Raw genomic sequence first — 18,400 nt, 5'->3', positions numbered from 1 at the left:
GTGACTGTGTCCTGTCAGGAAGGGGAAAGCAGCTACCGTGACTGGGTCTCAGGGACAATAACCCGTCGACTGTTGTCCTTGTCACCTACCGTGGTCCAGGAAGGGGGAACAGCATGACTAACCCGTGACTGTGTCCTGTCAGGAGGAAAGGAACAGGCATGACTAACACCGTGACGTTCCTCCTGTCAGGAAGGGGAACAGCAGACTAACCCGTGACTGTGTCCTCCTGTCAGGAAGGGGAACAGCATACTAACCCGTGACTGTGTCCTCCTGTCAGGAAGGGGACAGCATACTAACCCGTGACTGTGTCCTCCTGTCAGGAAGGGGAACAGCAGACTAAACCGTGACTGTGTCCTCCTGTCAGGAAGGGGAACAGCATACTAACCCGTGACTGTAGTGTCCTGTCAGGAAGGGGAACAGCATACTAACCCGTGACTGTGTCTCCTGTCAGGAAGGGGAACAGCAGATACTAACCCGTGACTGTGTCCTCCTGTCAGGAAGGGAACAGCATGCTACATGTGACTGTGTCCTCCTGTCAGGAAGGGGAACAGCAATGCTAACCCGTGACTGTGTCCTGTCAGGAAGGGGAACAGCATACTAACACCGTGACTGTGTCCTCCTGTCAGGAGGGACAGCATGCTAACCCGTGACTGTGTCTTAGGAAGGGGAAGCATGCTACCCGTCTTGCTCTCAGGCAGAGGAACAGCATACTAACCCGTGACTGTGGTCCTGTCAGGAAGGGGAAACAGGCAATGCTAACCCATGACTGTGTCCTGTCAGGAAGGGACAGCATCTAACCCGGACTGCGTGTCCTGTCAGGAAGGGGAACAGCATACTAACGCGTGACTGTGTTTCCTCGTCTGTCAGGAAGGGAACAGCATGCCTAACCGTGACTGTGTCTGTCAGGAAGGGGAACAGCAACTAACCCTGACTGTGTCCTGTCAGGAAGGGGAACAGCAACTAACCCGGACTGTGTCCTCTGTCAGGAGGGGAACCAGCATACTAACCCGTGACTGTGTCCTGTCAGGAAGGGGAACAGCATGCTAACTTTGACTTTTGTGTCCTGTCAGGAAGGGGAACAGCATATGCTAACCCGTGACTGTGTCTCTACTGTCCAGGAAGGGGAACAGCATGCTAACACCGTGACTGTGTCCTCCTGTAGGAAGGGAACAGCATACTAACACCGTGACTGTTCCCTCCTGTCAGGAGCGGGAACAGCCAATACTACACCCGTGACTGCTGGTGTCCCTCCCCCCTGTTCAGGAGGGGAACAGGCATACTAACCCGTGACTGGTGTCCTCCTGTCAGGAAGGGGAACAGCATTCTAACACGTGACGTGTAGTCCTGTCAGAAGGGGAACAGCATACTAACCTGTGACTGTGTCTCGTCTGTAGGAAGGGGAACAGCATGCTAAACCCGTGACTGTGTCCTTCAGGAAGGGGAACAGCAATGCTAACCCGTGACTGTGTCCTGTCAGGAAGGGGAACAGCATGCTAACCCGTGACTGTGTCCTGTCAGGAAGGGGAACAGCATGCTAACCGTGACTGTGTCCTGTCAGGAAGCGGGAACAGCATACTAACCCGTGACTGTGTCCTGTCAGGAAGGCGAACAGCATGCTAACCCGTGACTGTTCCTCCTGTCCAGGAAGGGGAACAGCATGCTAACCCGTGACTGTGTCCTCCTGTCAGGAAGGGGAACAGATGCTAACCGTGACTGTGTCCTGTCAGGAAGGGGAACGCATGCTAACCGTGACGTGTCCTGTCAGGAAGGCGGACAGCATGCTAACCCGTGACTGTGTCCTTCTGTCAGGAAGGGGAACAGCATACTAACCCGTGACTGTGTCCTGTCAGGAAGGGAAACAGCATACTAACCCGTGACTGTTGTCCTGTCAGGAAGGGGAACAGCATACTAACCGCGTGACTGTGTCCTGTCAGGAAGGGAACAGCATGCTAACCCGTGACTGTTCCTGTCAGGAAGGGGAACAGCATACTAACCCGTGACTGTGTCCTCTGTCAGGAGGGAACAGCCATGACAACCCGTGACTGTGTCCTCCGTGTCAGAAGGGGAACAGCATACTAACCCGACTGTGTCCTCTCTGTCAGGAAGGGAACAGCATACTAGAGGTGGATGATGAGGAGGTCGAATGTTCTTGAGGGTGTTGATCCACCTCACCATGCATGATTACCCTCCACTGGTGTTGGGCCCTCCAGCTGCTCTTCAAGCACTTCAGCCAGAGACAGGAGTCCTGCACACTTTAAACAGGTAAGGAGATCAATTCAAAATGATGAAAACACTGAAGGCAAACAAATAATAAACAACAATATGACCTGCACTCCAATATAAACTTGGTACAGTATCTGCAAGTACTCTATTGCCATCTCGTTCTTATACAGTATCTATATATTCTTGCTATCTTTGTTCCTGGTCTCTCTGAAATTCCTCATGTGTCCTCAGTCCAGTTGCTGATCTCGGGCAGGATGTTGATAACTACAAGCTGATAAAGAGTGACCTTGACCTTCTCCGCACCAGTGGAAGAAGTCTGACGCTCTGGGTGGACAAGAAAGAGCGTCTCTGAGGAGGGGAAGGGGAAGAAACAAGAAGACAAAAATGAAAATGTAGAGGTAAGGCTTTAGATTGTAGACTCTATTAGTTACCAGTGTAGGACTACATCTCGTTCTAACAGCACTTATGCTAGGGACTGAACACACGTGCTAACAACAACTTAGTGTTGGCATCTAAACACCGTGGCTAACAGCACTTAGTGTTGGCTAAACGTGCTAACAGCACTTAGTGTAGGGAACTAACACCGTGCTAACTAGCACTTAGTGTAGGAACTAACACCGTACTAACAGCACTTAGTGTTGGGCTACACCGTGCTAGCACTTAGTGTTGGACTACACCGTGCTAACAGCACTTATTGTAGGTGACTACACCGTGCTAAAACGCCATTATTGTAGGACTAACATCGTGCTAACAGCACTTAGTGTTGGACTAACACCGTGCTAACAGCACTTAGTGTTGGGACTAACACCGTGCTAACACACTTAGTGTAGGGACTAACACCGTGCTACAGCACTTAGTGTTGGGTCTAACACGTGCTAACAGCACTTAGTGTTTGGGACTAACACCCGTGCTAACAGACTTAGTGTTGGACTACCACCGTGCTAACAGCACTTAGTGTTGGGATAACACTGTGCTAACAGCACTTCAGTGTAAGGACTAACACCGTGCTAACAGCAACTTAGTGTTGGGACTAACACCGTGCTAACAGCCTAGTGAATGCTAGGACTAACACCGTGCTAACAACACTTGTGTTGGGACTAACACCGTGCTAACAGACTTAGTGTTGGGACTAACACCGTAGCTAACAGCACTTAGTGTGGGACTAACACGTGCTAACACACTTAGTGTATGGGACCTCAAACACGTGCTAACACGCACTTAGTGTTGGGACTAACACCGTGCTAACACACTTAGTGGTACGGGACTGAACACCGTCGCTAACAGCACTTAGTGTAGGGACTAACACCGTGCTAACACACTTTAGTGTATGGGACTTACACCGTGCTAACAGCACTTAGTGTGGGACTAACACCGTGCTACAAACGCACTTAGTGTAGGACTAACACCTGTGCTAACACGCACTTAGTGTTGGATCTACACTGGTGCTCAACTTAAGGTGTAGGACTACACGTGCTCTAACAGCACTTAGTGTGGGACTAACACCGTGCTAACCGCACTTAGTGTTGGGACTAACACCCGTGCTAACACTTTAGTGTAGGGACTAACCAAGCTAGTGCTAAGCAGCACTTAGTGTTGGATAACACCGTGCTAACAACACTTCTGATTCCTTTTAGATGGACTTAGAGGATGTGACCTGAATGAAAGAGCAGTTCGGATAAGAGCATGAGAACTACCAGAAAGTCAGAGAGGTGTGTATCTTTTCCATTGGAACTGTCACGTTGTCCTTACCCAGGTTAGCAGATGTCCCCCGTGGAGTAGTGTCACCCAGGTTAGCATGTCCCGTAGTCCCGTGGAGTAGTGTACACCAGGTTAGCATGTTCCCGTAGTCCCCGTGAGAGTAGTGTTCACGTCCAGGTTAGCATGTCCCGTAGTCCCCGTGGAGTAGCTGTCACCCAGGTTAGCATGTCCGTAGTCCCCGTGGAGTAGTGTCACCCAGGTTAGCATTCCGTAGTCCCCGTGGAGTAGTTTTCTACTCAGTTAGGATGTCCGTAGTCCCCGTGGGAGTAGTGTGTGGGCTGTATTTCTGAAGACATTCTGTTTCCTCCAGATCATTGGAGCGTCTGATATAAGATTGTGGCAGCACGGGGGTTGTGGAAGAAGCAGCGAAAGGACTCCTGAAGAACCTGGGAGCCCAGTAAGTGATTGCTGTGCCTGTTGCAGGTGGTCAGTATCGATCAGTGTGGGGATGTACGTGAACGGTGCCCCCCACACTGAACAACCAAACACATAGTCCAATACTAACATAATCTTACTAAATACATCCGGTGTTTGTTTTGAGCCACCTAAAGTAACATGACTTCTGTCTCTCCTTCTCTCTCAACTTTTCCTGGGTTTGCATGCATGACACAAGATGCTAAGGGAGTATCAGGTTGCACTGTCACCTGTCATGCAGAAGTTCCTGCATGGGAACCTGGAGAATCCAGGTGCTGCTTCATAATAGAACCTCAATCTTCCTGAATCCAGGAGTGAGTTGAATTCACTACAGCCATGTTGTTCTTTACTTTCTAATCATCATTCTCATCAACGTATAATGACCATCTCTCTCCCCTTTCCCTCTCTCACCTTTCTCTCTTCCTCTTCTCTCCCTTCCCTCTCTCTGTTTTCCCATCTCTCCTCTCTATTTCCCTCTCTCCTCCTCTCATCTTCCTTTGCTCTTCGTTCTCTCCTTTTTCCCTTCTCTCTGTCCTTTCCTCTCTCTCTCATCTTTCTCTCTTCGGTCCCTTCCCTCCTCTTCCTTCCTTCCTCTCTCTCGGGTTAGCATGCTGTTCCCCTTCCTGACAGGACACAGTCACGGGTTAGCATGCTGTTCCCCTTCCTGACAGGACACAGTCACGGGTTAGCATGCGCTCCTCTGTGTCTCAGTTGGTAGAGCATGGCTCTTGCAATGCCAGGATCGTGGTTTCAGTTCCCGGGACTGCCCATATGTAAAATGTATGCACGCATGAACGTAAGTCGCTTTGAATAAAAGCATCTGCTAAATTACTTATATTATTATTATTATAACAACAACACATGTTCTGGAGAAGGACTTCAGTGGTGAACCTACCCCACACCAAACATGGCCTCTGCCTGATCTCCTATGTGCTGCAGGTTGATGGTGGCTGTTGAAAGACAGAGTTATGAATGTGACTTATTGAGGTGGAGAGAAGCTGTTCAAAGAGGAATAATGTATAAGGCCTGGTTAGTAGAGAGCAATGGGTCCCTTAAAATAGCTACTGCACTACCTGCTTGCTCCATTGATGTTGTAGCATCGGCATCTGCCATGGGATAAACATCAACAAACTCCTTCTTGAAGACGGACAGCAGGAAGGAGAGCCGGTAGTCCAGGCGGACATTCAGGATAAACTGAAGATCAACAAGAGAAAGAACAGCGCTTAGCATTAAAAGGGATACATGAAAGGCTATGACTTGTTTTCCATTACAAGCATAAACACAACCCTATGAGAAGATGTCGTAGCTTCCAGTAGGTTTATCAAACCTGCAGGATTTCCAGTATTTTCAACTTGGTGTCCATGACGGTGATGTCCTGTTTGCCGATGCTGTCCTTGCTGCGGTTCGGTCCTTCTATAATGGAAACACTCCTCCCTGGACCTCCAAACATGGACTGTTTCCTGCTCAGTACCATGGTGGACATCATCTGACCCACGCCATGGATGGAACGCTTCGTGGTCTTTCCTAAAACACAGAATGGGAGATGTAAAGAACCCTGAAACTACTTCATTATTACGGAGATGGTGAAAAGCATTGAGGAAACCCGAATATGAACGTCAGTTGTACCGATTTGTTTTTCATAAAATGTGTGGTAACTCTCCCCTAATACTGTTGAATGCAGAGAAGAGGTGTTTCTTATCCTCTTACCACTGCCATCGTCCTGGAGCACTGGGTGAAGTGAAGGGTTGGGAATACAGTCAATGATTCCCAGAAGAGTGCGTGTCAACCTCAGCAGCTCAAAGAAACTGTAAAAGCCGAAGTAGATGAGGTGTCTGGCGAGGCTCACCACCTGAGGGGACAGAACATTCTAGCAGTTATCATTCTAGCAGTTATCATTCTAAAGTGGTCGCGAGCCAGAGAGTGCTTGTCCCATTACCAAATATACAGTGGGGAGAACAAGTATTTGAGACACTGCCGATTTTGCAGGTTTTCCTACTTACAAAGCATGTAGAGGTCTGTAATTTTTATCAWAGGTACACTTCAACTGTGAGAGATGGAATCTAAAACAAATCATTGTATGATTTTTAAGTAATTAATTTGCATTTTATTGCATGACATAAGAATTTGATACATCAGAAAAGTAGAACTTAATATTTGGTACAGAAACCTTTGTTTGCAATTACAGAGATCATACATTTCCTGTAGTTCTTGACCAGGTTTGCACACACTGCAGCAGGGATTTTGGCCCACTCCTCCATACAGACCTTCTCCAGATCCTTCAGGTTTCGGGGCTGTCGCTGGGCAATACGGACTTTCAGCTCCCTCCAAAGATGTTCTATTGTGTTCAGGTCTGGAGACTGGCTAGGCCACTCCAGGACCTTGAGATGCTTCTTACGGAGACACTCCTTAGTTGCCCTGGCTGTGTGTTTCGGGTCGTTGTCATGCTGGAAGACCCAGCCACGACCCATCTTCAATGCTCTTACTGAGGGAAGGAGGTTGTTGGCCAAGATCTCGCGATACATGGCCCCATCCATCCTTCCCTCAATACGGTGCAGTCGTCCTGTCCCCTTTGCAGAAAAGCATCCCCAAAGAATGATGTTTCCACCTCCATGCTTCACGGTTGGGATGTTTCTTGGGGTTGTACTTCATCCTTCTTTCTCTCCAAACACGGCGAGTGGTGTTTAGACCAAAAAGCTCTATTTTTGTCTCATCAGGACCAATGACCTTCTCCCATTCCTCCTCTGAATCATCCAGATGGTCATTGGCAAACTTCAGAGGGGCCTGGACATGCGCTGCTTGAGCAGGGGGACCTTGCGTGCGCTGCAGGATTTTAATCCATGACGGCGTAGTGTGTTACTAATGGTTTTCTTTGAGACTGTGGTCCCAGCTCTCTTCAGGTCATTGACCAGGTCCTGCCGTGTAGTTCTGGGCTGATCCCTCACCTCCTCATGATCATTGATGCCCCACGAGGCGAGATCTTGCATGGAGCCCGACCGAGGGTGATTGACCGTCATCTTGAACTTCTTCCATTTTCTAATAATTGCGCCAACAGTTGTTGCCTTCTCACCAAGCTGCTTGCCTATTGTCCTGTAGCCCATCCAGCCTTGTGCAGATCTACAATTTTATCCCTGATGTTCCTTACACAGCTCTTCTGGTTGGCCATTGTGGAGAGGTTGGAGTCTGTTTATTAGTGTGTGGAACAGGTGTCTTTTATACAGTTAACGAGTTCAAACAGGTGCAGTTAATACAGGTAATGAGTGGAGAACAGGAGGGCTTCTTAAAGAAAAACTAACAGGTCTGTGAGAGCCAGAATTCTTACTGGTTGGTAGGTGATCAAATACTTATGTCATGCAATAAAATGCTAATTAATTACTTAAAAATCATACAATGTGATTTTCTGGATTTTTGTTTTAGATTCCATCTCTCACAGTTGAAGTGTACTTATGATAAAAATTACAGACCTCTACATGCTTTGTAAGTAGGAAAACCTGCAAGATCGGCAGTATATCAAATACTTGTTCTCCCCACTGTAGGTGTTTTTGAGGTATTCACAGTATTGTTAAATGGGAATAGGAATGAGGAGGGAATTGACACCTCATAGGTGAGTTTGTTCTTCTCCTCGTCAGCGAAAGGCAGGTCGTCATTGAGGACATTGTTGAGGTACTCCTCCATGAACACCATGGTGTTGGCAAACTTGTTCTTCTTATTGTCCCGCAAGTCATCCATGTTGGAATCATAACTAAGCAAGGGAAGAGATAAAGAAATATAGAAATACACAGCCTGAGTTAAACTGTACCTCAATGTGCACAATGCAATGTTCTGGGAAAAATGCTTGAAGTCTTACTCTTTAATTGTGATGGAGGTTGGGATCTCTGTCCACAGACGTGCAAACTTGACAGGGGTCACCAGCTCCTGGGGGTCTCGGTCCACGTGCGTGTGCAGCATGAGTCTGCAGAAGGAGGCTCTGAGGTCAAAGGGCAGCGTCTCGTCCATCATACACAGGAAGATGAGTTCCACATCCAGCTGCTTAGAGATCTCACCTATGGCCAGGTACTGGCGGTCCAGACATATCCGCGCATACAGCTTCAGCTGYTACCTGCAGGGACAAAGGGGAAGGTTTGACAATGAAGCATACACAAGACTTCATCAAAGTAGGTCCCAGGGTTGAAATACTTCAGATTAGTACAATTTCCTGTTCACATTACCTTTAGTAACAGTACATTCCCATATCGAGACATAATGGAAGGGGTGCAACTTTCACTGTGGACAGGGGGGACGTGACCCCCCCCCCCCCCGCATTATGAAATTGCATGTTTGTCCTCCCCCTAGTTTTATCATTGCACTGTGATACAAAACATGGCAACGGTGTGCTTTAGGACCATGCGGCTGCCTCAGAGAGGTCAGGTAGGCAAAGCTTCTGAAAGCTGGTGTATAGGACCAGCATGGGAGAGATGAACAGCGGCAGCTGCTGTCTGTTACGCTCTTTCAATGAGTTGTAAAAGCAAGCAGAGCAGAAACTGGCAACTCTTTAGCTGACTGATCTAGCTGGCAAGGTAACTGCTGTTTGACAGGGGGGAACAAGTATTTATTCCCAGTGCTGAGCTAGTAGTGTAACTGACATGTTACGTTCGCTAATGTTTCATTCCCTCTCGACTGAAGTGAATGAACTACTTAGCTACCACAGCCAGTTCAGCTCTAGCTAGCCTCTACCTATCTGTCAGGTAGCAGTATCTAACAGCTTTTGTGTGTATGGAAATGTTTTGTAGCCTTTGTTTTGTCCCATTTCAACAGAAGTAAATTTGATGATGTACCATTAGCTAGAGCTAGCCAAAAGTTGGCTAACGCTAGCAAGCTCACTAACTTTAGCTAATATTTTTGTCTCAATCACACTAGACCTGAATCAAACAATGAAACCAGATGGCCAAACGATTGACATCCGATATTCTATTTGMTTTTTTTTCAGCGCAATATGAGTTTTTATTAGTCAGTATAGCAATGTAACTTTATTGATCTGTCAGCTTCCCTAATTAATTCACTACGTTTCACACTGACAGCTCTACAAGCTTCCCTGTCATGGTGCACAGTTAGTACACAACACTATGCTCATCATGTCTTAGCAGGATCAGATAGTGACAGGTGTCATAGCCAGGGAAGACCAGTCTACGGAGCTCAGGTGAATTTTGCTGTATATATTATAACAATCAGTGAATGGATACAAAGTTCCATCTTGAGTTGATGGGTACAGTCTGGGATCAGGGAATAATGGTCATTTCAATTATTTAACCATTTTTATTCTTGGATAATATAATGTATAAATGTACACCAAGGTAATTCTTTGTCATGCCTCATCTGAGCAGGATCAGATGGTGAACAGGGGTCTCATCAGGGTCAGGCAGTTAGGGAAGACCAGTCTGTGACGGCGCTGAGGTGAACTTTTGCAGACACAGTTTATTGAAACTATTTTAAGGCAGTCTGACAAACCTCTAAAGTTGATTTCCAAACTGTATCAAGGGTTGCAAGGCTTTTCGCAATGAGACAAAACATGTAAAACGAAAATGTAAGGAAGACCTGGGAGACACTATTGATGATGATGAATGGATACAGATGTGTTTGAATGCCCCGTCATGTTCATATAATCTCAGACATAAATGACTGCAGTTTAAGACCATCCAGAGAACGTACTATATGCCAGCGAACGTGAATATCAGGCACTGAGAAATGTCATTCTGCTGGAGGTGTAAAACACAAAGGGGGACATATTTGCATATGTTATGTTCTTGTGAAGGCTAAATTCTGGCAAAGAGTATGTTATTTTATCTCAGCAGGTCTACAGATTCTCCCTTCACTCTGTTTTTCTTTGCTTGGAATGTTGATACTGTAGACTGTTATCAGAAGAAACTATGTAACCTAGAATTTATGGCAGCTAAGAAATGCATTGCCATTAATTGGAAGGTTGGTTATKCTCCAACAATGGATGGAAGAAATGTCAAGTTATGTATCACTAGATTTATTACAAGATTAAGGGTATACTGGGCAACTTTCATAAGGTCTAAAACCCTTATGTAGAATACTGTACGACAAAATAAGTCTGTATTGAAAACATGCCCATGTCAGAGGAGATACCTATTTAGGCAATCCCTAGCTGCTGGGCTGCTCAGTCCTGCCCCTGGGGCTCTGCTGTACTGTTGGTTTTCACTCTGGCCTTGGCCTAACACACCTGAAACCAATACTGAATGTTTCACTAAGATCCTATAGCTGAGTGGGGTGTGTTGGGGTGCTACAGGGCCGTGGACCCCTAGTGGCAGGACGGGGTGACCCAGCTATAGTTCTACAGTATTATTAGGCCTATGATATGGAGGATGGACTGTTTCTGTGTGTTAATGTGGAGATGTATGAGTGTTTGTATTAAACTTTTGTTTCCCCAAACTTTCCCTTGAGAGGGCTGGCTAGGCGTTCTGGCTGAAATTTGATATTGTAACYATGTGCGCTGAGAGTCGGGATGCAAGTTCAGGGAGTGAGTGATTTAATAAATAAATGAAACAAACACGTAACACAAACAACGCACAGACATGACCCAGGAACAGAAACAATGACGCCTGGGGAAGGAAGGAACCAAAGGGAGTGACATATATAAAGGGCAGGTAATCAAGGACYTGATGGTGTCCAGGTGAGTGTGTTTATGCGCTGACGTGCGTAACGATGGTGACGGGTGTGAGTCATAATGAGCAGCCTGGTGACCTAGAGGCCGGAGAGGGCGCACACGTGACAGATATATAGGATGTCTTTGTACTTTATTTGTAAGAGCTGTTCATTTGTTAGGCTATTGGTTAAAGGTGCAACACAATATTGATTATTGATCTAGTTCAGTCTTAGCAATCACTTAAACATATTTAATAACTATCTCTTACCCAGCTTGATGACTGTGGGCATTTTTGCTMACTTTTTGTTGTTCTAAATAGAGATGGCTAGAAGGGTCATGGGTCATATTAGATTGTGTAAAAATGCAGGAAATAAGCTTTAGATGCCCCGCAAAAATGGGAGGCCACCCAGGCCCCCCCGCCAAGTTATCACCCCACTTCCCCCCCGCCAAGTTATCCCCCCACTTCTAAAACCAAAGTTGCACCCACTGATGTTAGATAAGTAGTCTCCTTCAGGATAAATAAAGGTTAAATAAAATAAAAATACAAAAGAAATAAATCCATCTACCTATAGTATCTGAGCACGTTCTCGTCATGAGCGTTCCCCTGTCTGGCCTCCTGGGCTAGCTGTCTGATGCCCTTCTCTTGCTTCTCATTGGTCTTGTCAGTCCAGACTAGCCACACCTCATCATCGTCAGAATACTCTTCCATGCCCATGTATTCAGTGGCATGGGGCATCTCTTTGGGCACGCGCCGTCTGCATGGGCAAAAACATTAAATCATGAACACTCAACCCAGAAGAAAACACACACACACACACAGAGAGACAGGCCATTGCATGTCAACTGTGTGTTTGTGTGTGTAGGAATATACACAGTAAAGAAGAGCACCACTTACTCAGTCTTGATGAGAATGTCTTGGTTCCTGGGATCCAGCACACACTTACAGATCAACTCCTGAGTTACAGAAATGGCCACGTTATTGGACACACAAAGATCTGACAGGTAGTCCAGAAACCTGAGGGGAAACAGGCCCATGTTTAAGTTACACCACAAAGGTTTTGAATGAACAGAAATATTATTTGAATATTAGTTGGGGGGGGGGGGGTCTCTCTCCTCACCTGGGTTCCCTGTTCTTGCGGACCAGGCTAACGAAGGTCTCCACCTCCTTCTTAGTGATGTGTTTCTCCAGCAGCTTGCGGTTGTTGTGTAGCAGGGCAGTGATGGTGTCCTCAGCTAGGATGTCATAGCCAATCTGAGACTGCATCAACCCAAACTGCTTGGCTATGTGCTCCTTAGGGAGGGGTGGGGGGAGAGGGGCAAGAGTGGGGATTTTTTGTGCTGTCAGCCACTTTGTGTATCATCCAAGTGGCCTGTTGCTCTACATTTAGCTTCAGCATTTAGCTTTAGCCTTTAGCAGCAAAGGAGGCCCAGGGATCAATCATTTTATCTTGGGCCAGGAAAAGTAATCTACCCTGTTACAGAATGTGAGTCAATCTGGTGTACAGTACCTGGTTCTTGCGGTAGTCCTGCTGTGAATGTCGCAGCACCCGGTAACAGAGGCGAAACATGTACTGGTAGGGGGAATTCTTCTGGTCTGACAGCTCCTCCAATCGCAGCAATGGGCCTTCTGCCCCTTTATCCTTGAACGGGGCCTTCAGGATCCCAAAGATCTGTGGCAGGACAAAAGAATAGAGAAATATTCAAGGTAACATGTGACAATATGGATATAATTATGACAAGAAAAGATAAACCTATATGTGATCATCAATCTGATGTTTAGGCAGGCGTCATTACACTAGGCTTGTTTAAAATGGTTCTTCTGACCTGTTTGAGGATGTTTTGTTCCCTCATGAGTTTCTGTCTCTCTCGGTTGACCTTGGTCATCACCACATCTAGCACAACCTGACCGCTGTTGGGCGTGTCCACCACAAAGAACACCAGGTCCTCTAGCAGCTTAATGGCAAACCTGCAGTGTCAAGGAAAAGGACACACACACAGCTGTTACTGGTCTGYCCAGGGAACTAACCCTATTGACTGCTACAGTGCAGCTCTTAAAATGCTGACTTCAATCAAGTAGAACGGAGAGGAAACAGACCAAAAGCTTTCTGTCATAAAAATGGTTTGATTTCATGGATATATTTTTAAGCCTTTTCTGCAGACACTTTACCTTCTGTCATTGGGGCTGATAAATCCCTCGTTAAACCTGTCCACTACGGTGCTCAACATGAAACTGGCATCGTTGGCAAAGTCCAGGTCCCGGATCTCCATCACTGGCACTGACACGATGGCAAAGGCCTCCTTATCCTCTTTGGTAGGACAGGTGCCCAGCTAAGAGAGGGAGATGGAACAGAAAGACTGTCTGTTTCTGARAGGAAGTCAGTGTCAAGTGACAGTGCATGTACAACAGCCTGTACTTACCATGAGTCTAATAGGTCTCTCCTCATCTATATCTATGGGCACGTTGGTGCTCTGGATCCACGTGTTGGTGCATAGGTGTATGAGGCGCACATACGAATTCCTGAGAGGAAGAAAGTTTACAATAGAGAGCCAGTGAAACATACTGTAAGTCTTTACTGTATGGTACAGTCTGTGCAGAGTCGATGCAGTACACTACCTTGGCACAAAGGAGTCTGTTTTCTGCAGAGTTGTGGGGTCTAGCTCAAACAAAGAGGCAATGTCATTCCCATGTGGCATAGCCGACAGCTTGTACTTGATCCTCTCACCCAAAATCTTCAGTTTTCTTCTACTGTCCTGCTAGAGGGCAGGGGTCAAGGGTCAGGGTTTAACACAGTACCACTGACTGTCAGCATCACACCGGCATGAGTAACCCTAGACAGTCAAATAATATAGTATGCGTACCGTATCTTCAATCAACAACGTCTGGATTTCAACACCGTCACCTTTGTAACCCGGATTTTCCTAAAGCAACGATAACAACACATCGTGCTCAATGAAGTAAAACGACCCAACATCAATACATCAACACATCAATATAATGAACAACTTCACTATAATGACCACAACGTGGTGACTAAAAGCCGTGGTRCAATAACCAGTAGTGCAGCGGTGTGTTACCTCAGCTGCCAGGTAACTCCCRGTGGCAAGGTGTTTAAACCGATAGAGAGTGTTCCAGTGTCCGGCTCCTCCTCGACACGGATCATGATGCACCACCTTGGGGGGAAAAAAATCACACCATCAAAACAAACTTCAGTCATTCCTTAAACCATTTAMCTACGGTACAACAGAGCATATTGTGTGTGTGTGTAACAGTATAACTTTAAACCGTCCCCTCGCCCCGACACGGGCGCGAACCAGGGACCTTCTGCACACATCAACAACTGACACCCACGAAGCGTCGTTACCCATCGCTCCACAAAAGCCGCGGCCCTTGCAGAGCAAGGGGCAKCKCTACATCTAGGTTTCAGAGCAAGTGACGTAACTGATTGAAATGCTACTAGCGCGTACCCGCTAACTAGCTAGCCATTTCACATCCGTTACATGTGTACCAACCTCCACTTCCCACAGGGCATTGGAGCTGGTGGCAGAGGTAGCAGACTGGCGCAGGGTGGTACGGAGGAARACGTGRAGCTTGACCTTGTACTCGTCACAGGTCAGGAACTTCTCCTGCTCCGCATGGAACAGCCGCACTACATCCCCCTGACAGGACACACCAYCAAAGGGCTGCATTCATCTAAAGCTGGAGGTTCTCATGCTATTATTGGTGTTAGGCTGTGAAAGTGAAGAAGAAATCGATCACAGTGATAGAAGTTTGACAGATAGTGTACATCAAGGACGTTACAGGAGACTTACTCCTTTCAAGACCTCATCCTTATGGTCACTGAACATCATGAACAGGTTGATCTTCCAGCTAGTGTTGCAGTTCACAGAGTTCACCTGCAGAGGGAGACACACACACACAGCTTCAGCATGGCACCCCTGTTGCGTCTACAGTAGACTCATCTGGATAACCCAGAGCTAAAATCTCAAAACCAGTAGATCTGTTTCACGAGAGATTAACATTACAGCTATTCATCATTGCCGTCAGTAACAACTGTTTTGCATGCGTTTGTGTGTGTGTGTGTGTGTGTGCGTGCGTGCGTGCGTGCGTGCGTGCGTGCGTGCGTGCGTGCGTGTTCGGTGGGTGGGTGTGTGTGACAGGAAGAAGCTTCACTCTTCCAGAGAGTTTGCCACGGATGAATCAGACAATGTGGTAATGACGACAGAACTCTCCATTACCTCTTTGCATCCAGTGTGGTCGGAGAGCTCATAGTTGCTGGCGTGTAGAGGCTGGCCTGCATTCACTGGGTTCAGGATCACCTTGTCTCCCACCACTACCTGCAGAACAACACATGACCAGACTGGTTATGTACCTTGGATGACTGATCATTCCGACTGATGTCTGTACTCTGTACTCATCACAGTAWAAAAACAAGCCAATGCTGTAATTGGCAGTATCCTTCTAGATAGTGGTTATGGTACTTTTCTTGGTGAAGCTAACATTTAGGTTAGTGTGTATTAATGTCATTTGAGTCTGTACTGTAATAGGAGTTAGTTGAGTTACATTGTCTCCGTTGGCCCTTAGCTTCCAGAAGGGCTGGATGAACAGCCAGGAGCCCTCATTCCCCGTCCCGTCCAGGGTGACCCGCATGGCATTCTTCTCCAGTAGGGCAGGCAGACGCTTATTCACAGTCAGGAACTTGTTACTCTTCATATGCAGCAGCTGTCAAGCCAMGATACGTAACACACAAAAAGACAGGCCACTGTTAAAACCTCCAAAAATCACTCACTTTCATATCAMGTCTGTGATAATGTGCTGTTATGATGGTAGGTTGACATGGATAGAATGCACCACTATCCTATCAAGAATGGGAATCAGCCAACCAGGAAGGAGAACCACTTAAGAAAGCATGGTTGGAAGACCAAGATGAATAGTACTAAAACCATGCATCAACAGACAGGATTCCCCCAGATGTTGTCCTTCAGAGACTATGTTGTCTCTGAAGATAATGAAGATAATGAAGCGAAAGTAGCACACCTGTCCTCACTGAAGCTTATTATGGTTAAAAGAGATTAAAAGGAGAATTAGGAGGGAATAAGCAGGGAATTTTGGTTAAGAGAGATTAAAAGGAGAATTAGGAGGGAATAAGCAGGGAATTTTGGTTAAAAGAGATTAAAAGGAGAATTAAGAGGGAATAAGCAGGGAATTTTGGTTAAAAGAGATTAAAAGGAGAATTAGGAGGTAATAGGCAGGGAATTATGGTTAAAAGAGATTAAAAGGAGAATTAGGAGGGAATAAGCAGGGAACTTTCAATAAATTCCCTGGTTTCCAGAAATCCTGGTTGGAGGATTATGGATTTCCTGCTTATTCCCTCCCGATTCCGGGAATCCTCCAACTGGGATTTCAGGAAACCAGGGAATTTATTGAAAGTTCACGGAATTTTACAACCCTAAGGAGAATAAAGGACTGGGGGAAACCTGAGGAAGGGTGAGGGTGTGTCCAAACCTTAGAAGAACATCAATAAATCCTCAAAGCTAAATTAGACCTTACTTCCTGGAAGATAAAGTGACTCAGCAGTTTTTTTATTTATTATTGTACTGCATTGTATGCTTGTCATTGTGATAACCCCAAGGTGTGCTGTGTGCACTCGCTGCACAGCCATTAACAGATTACAGCTAGTGATCTCCAGAGAGAGAGAAACAGACTCCCCCTTTGGTCTTCAACCCTCCCCTACCTCTCCCCCCTCAGTCCGTCTGAATCAGAAGGACATCTACACTACACAGTTGAATCACAGTTGAATCACACCTATAATGTCTGCCCAGATCAGCGAGGGCTTTTAACATTGACTCTTCACTGTGTGTCCCACCATTCTGTAAGTCCATTACATTCAGATCTCATCCAGAGCGACTTACAGTTAGTTAGTGTAGTCATTCTTCAGATAGCTGGGTGGGACAACCACATATCACTGTCACATGTAAGTGTATTCATCTTCAGGAAGCTGGGTGAGACAACCACATATCACTGTCATGTAATGTTTTCATCTTCAGATAGCTGGGTGGGACAACCACATATCACTGCATTGTAAGTGTATTCATCTTCAGATAGCTGGGTGAGACAACCACATATCACTCATTTTAAGTTATTCATCTTCAGATAGCTGGGTGAGACAACCACATATCACTGTCATTGTAAGTTATTCATCTTTCAGATAGCTGGGTGGACAACCACATATCACTGTCATTGTAAGTATTTCATCTTCAGATAGCTGGGTGGGACAACCACATATCACTGTCATTGTAAGTTATTCATCTTCAGATAGCTGGTGGACAACCACATACACTGTCATTGTAAGTTATTCATCTTCAGATAGCTGGGTGAGCAAACCACATATCACTGTCATTGTAAGTATATTCATCTCAGATAGCTGGGTGGACACACATATCACTGTCATGTAAGTATATTAATCTTTCAGATAGCTAGGTGGGACAACCACATATCATAGTAAGTACATTTTTCCTCAATGAAGTAGTTAAAATCAGCAAAGTCAGTGGTAGTAGGAAAAGACACGAGCACAGCCCTCTCTCTCTCTTTGTGTTGCAATAAGAGTCAATATTGACCAGGCACATGTTCAGTGGAAATCCTGGCACCTAGACCTCAGTCAATAAATACATTTCTCATAAGATATTGACACTGTACTGTACATTTTCCTAGGAATGATTTAATATCTCTTCTTCATTGGGCCTTCAGTGATGAAAAAAGGGGTTGGAGATGTCTGATCATAACCATCAATTGTAGCCCAGGTATGAAATTAACAAAACTCTAAAATATGTTCAAGTTCAAACCAAGAACGTTTTTGTTTAAGAAACTCAATATGTTGTCTATTTACGACATTAATGTACACCAATTATGCACTTTTATCTACAAATACTTATACCTCCCAGACAGTTTACCTAAACCCTTCAATGGATTGTTCCAGGTTCATTCTGAAATCTATCTATATAACACAAGACACTGGGATAACCTTCACCCTCCCCACTGCCACACCTCACATAGTCAATTCTCTATCAGATACAGAGGTACCGTACTCTGGAATTCTTAAATTCACATTGCCAAAATGTCATCATCCCTCAGTAATCTCCTCTATGAAGACTGGGGGTCAGCCTGACGGACCAAACTACCTGGTAATCTCCTCCATTAAGACTGGGGGTCAGCCTGACGGACCAAATGCCTGTTCTGGAATGTTTATTTTTAGGTTGCAGGGAGGTTCTGAGAACATTTTACTCTGGTCCCTTGAACGTTTTCCTGTGAGGTTTTATTACACTGAGAACAAAAATTATGTTTTTAAGTTTTTCTTTTTATAACTTCCT

At 45.9% G+C, this 18,400-nt stretch overlaps 1 pseudogene; it reads right to left on the bottom strand.

Annotated features, from left to right (window-relative positions):
• LOC111976834 (inositol 1,4,5-trisphosphate-gated calcium channel ITPR3-like) overlaps positions 1-18,400 on the bottom strand; it is a 63,884-nt pseudogene that overhangs the window by 21,566 nt on the left and 23,918 nt on the right.

The sequence above is a fragment of the Salvelinus sp. IW2-2015 genome, linkage group LG17 (genome assembly GCF_002910315.2).
Source record: "Salvelinus sp. IW2-2015 linkage group LG17, ASM291031v2, whole genome shotgun sequence".
In the NCBI taxonomy this organism is placed as follows: domain Eukaryota; kingdom Metazoa; phylum Chordata; class Actinopteri; order Salmoniformes; family Salmonidae; genus Salvelinus; species Salvelinus sp. IW2-2015.
The sequence above is the reverse complement of the archived record's forward strand: the minus strand, read 5'-3'. Positions and strand labels throughout refer to the sequence as shown.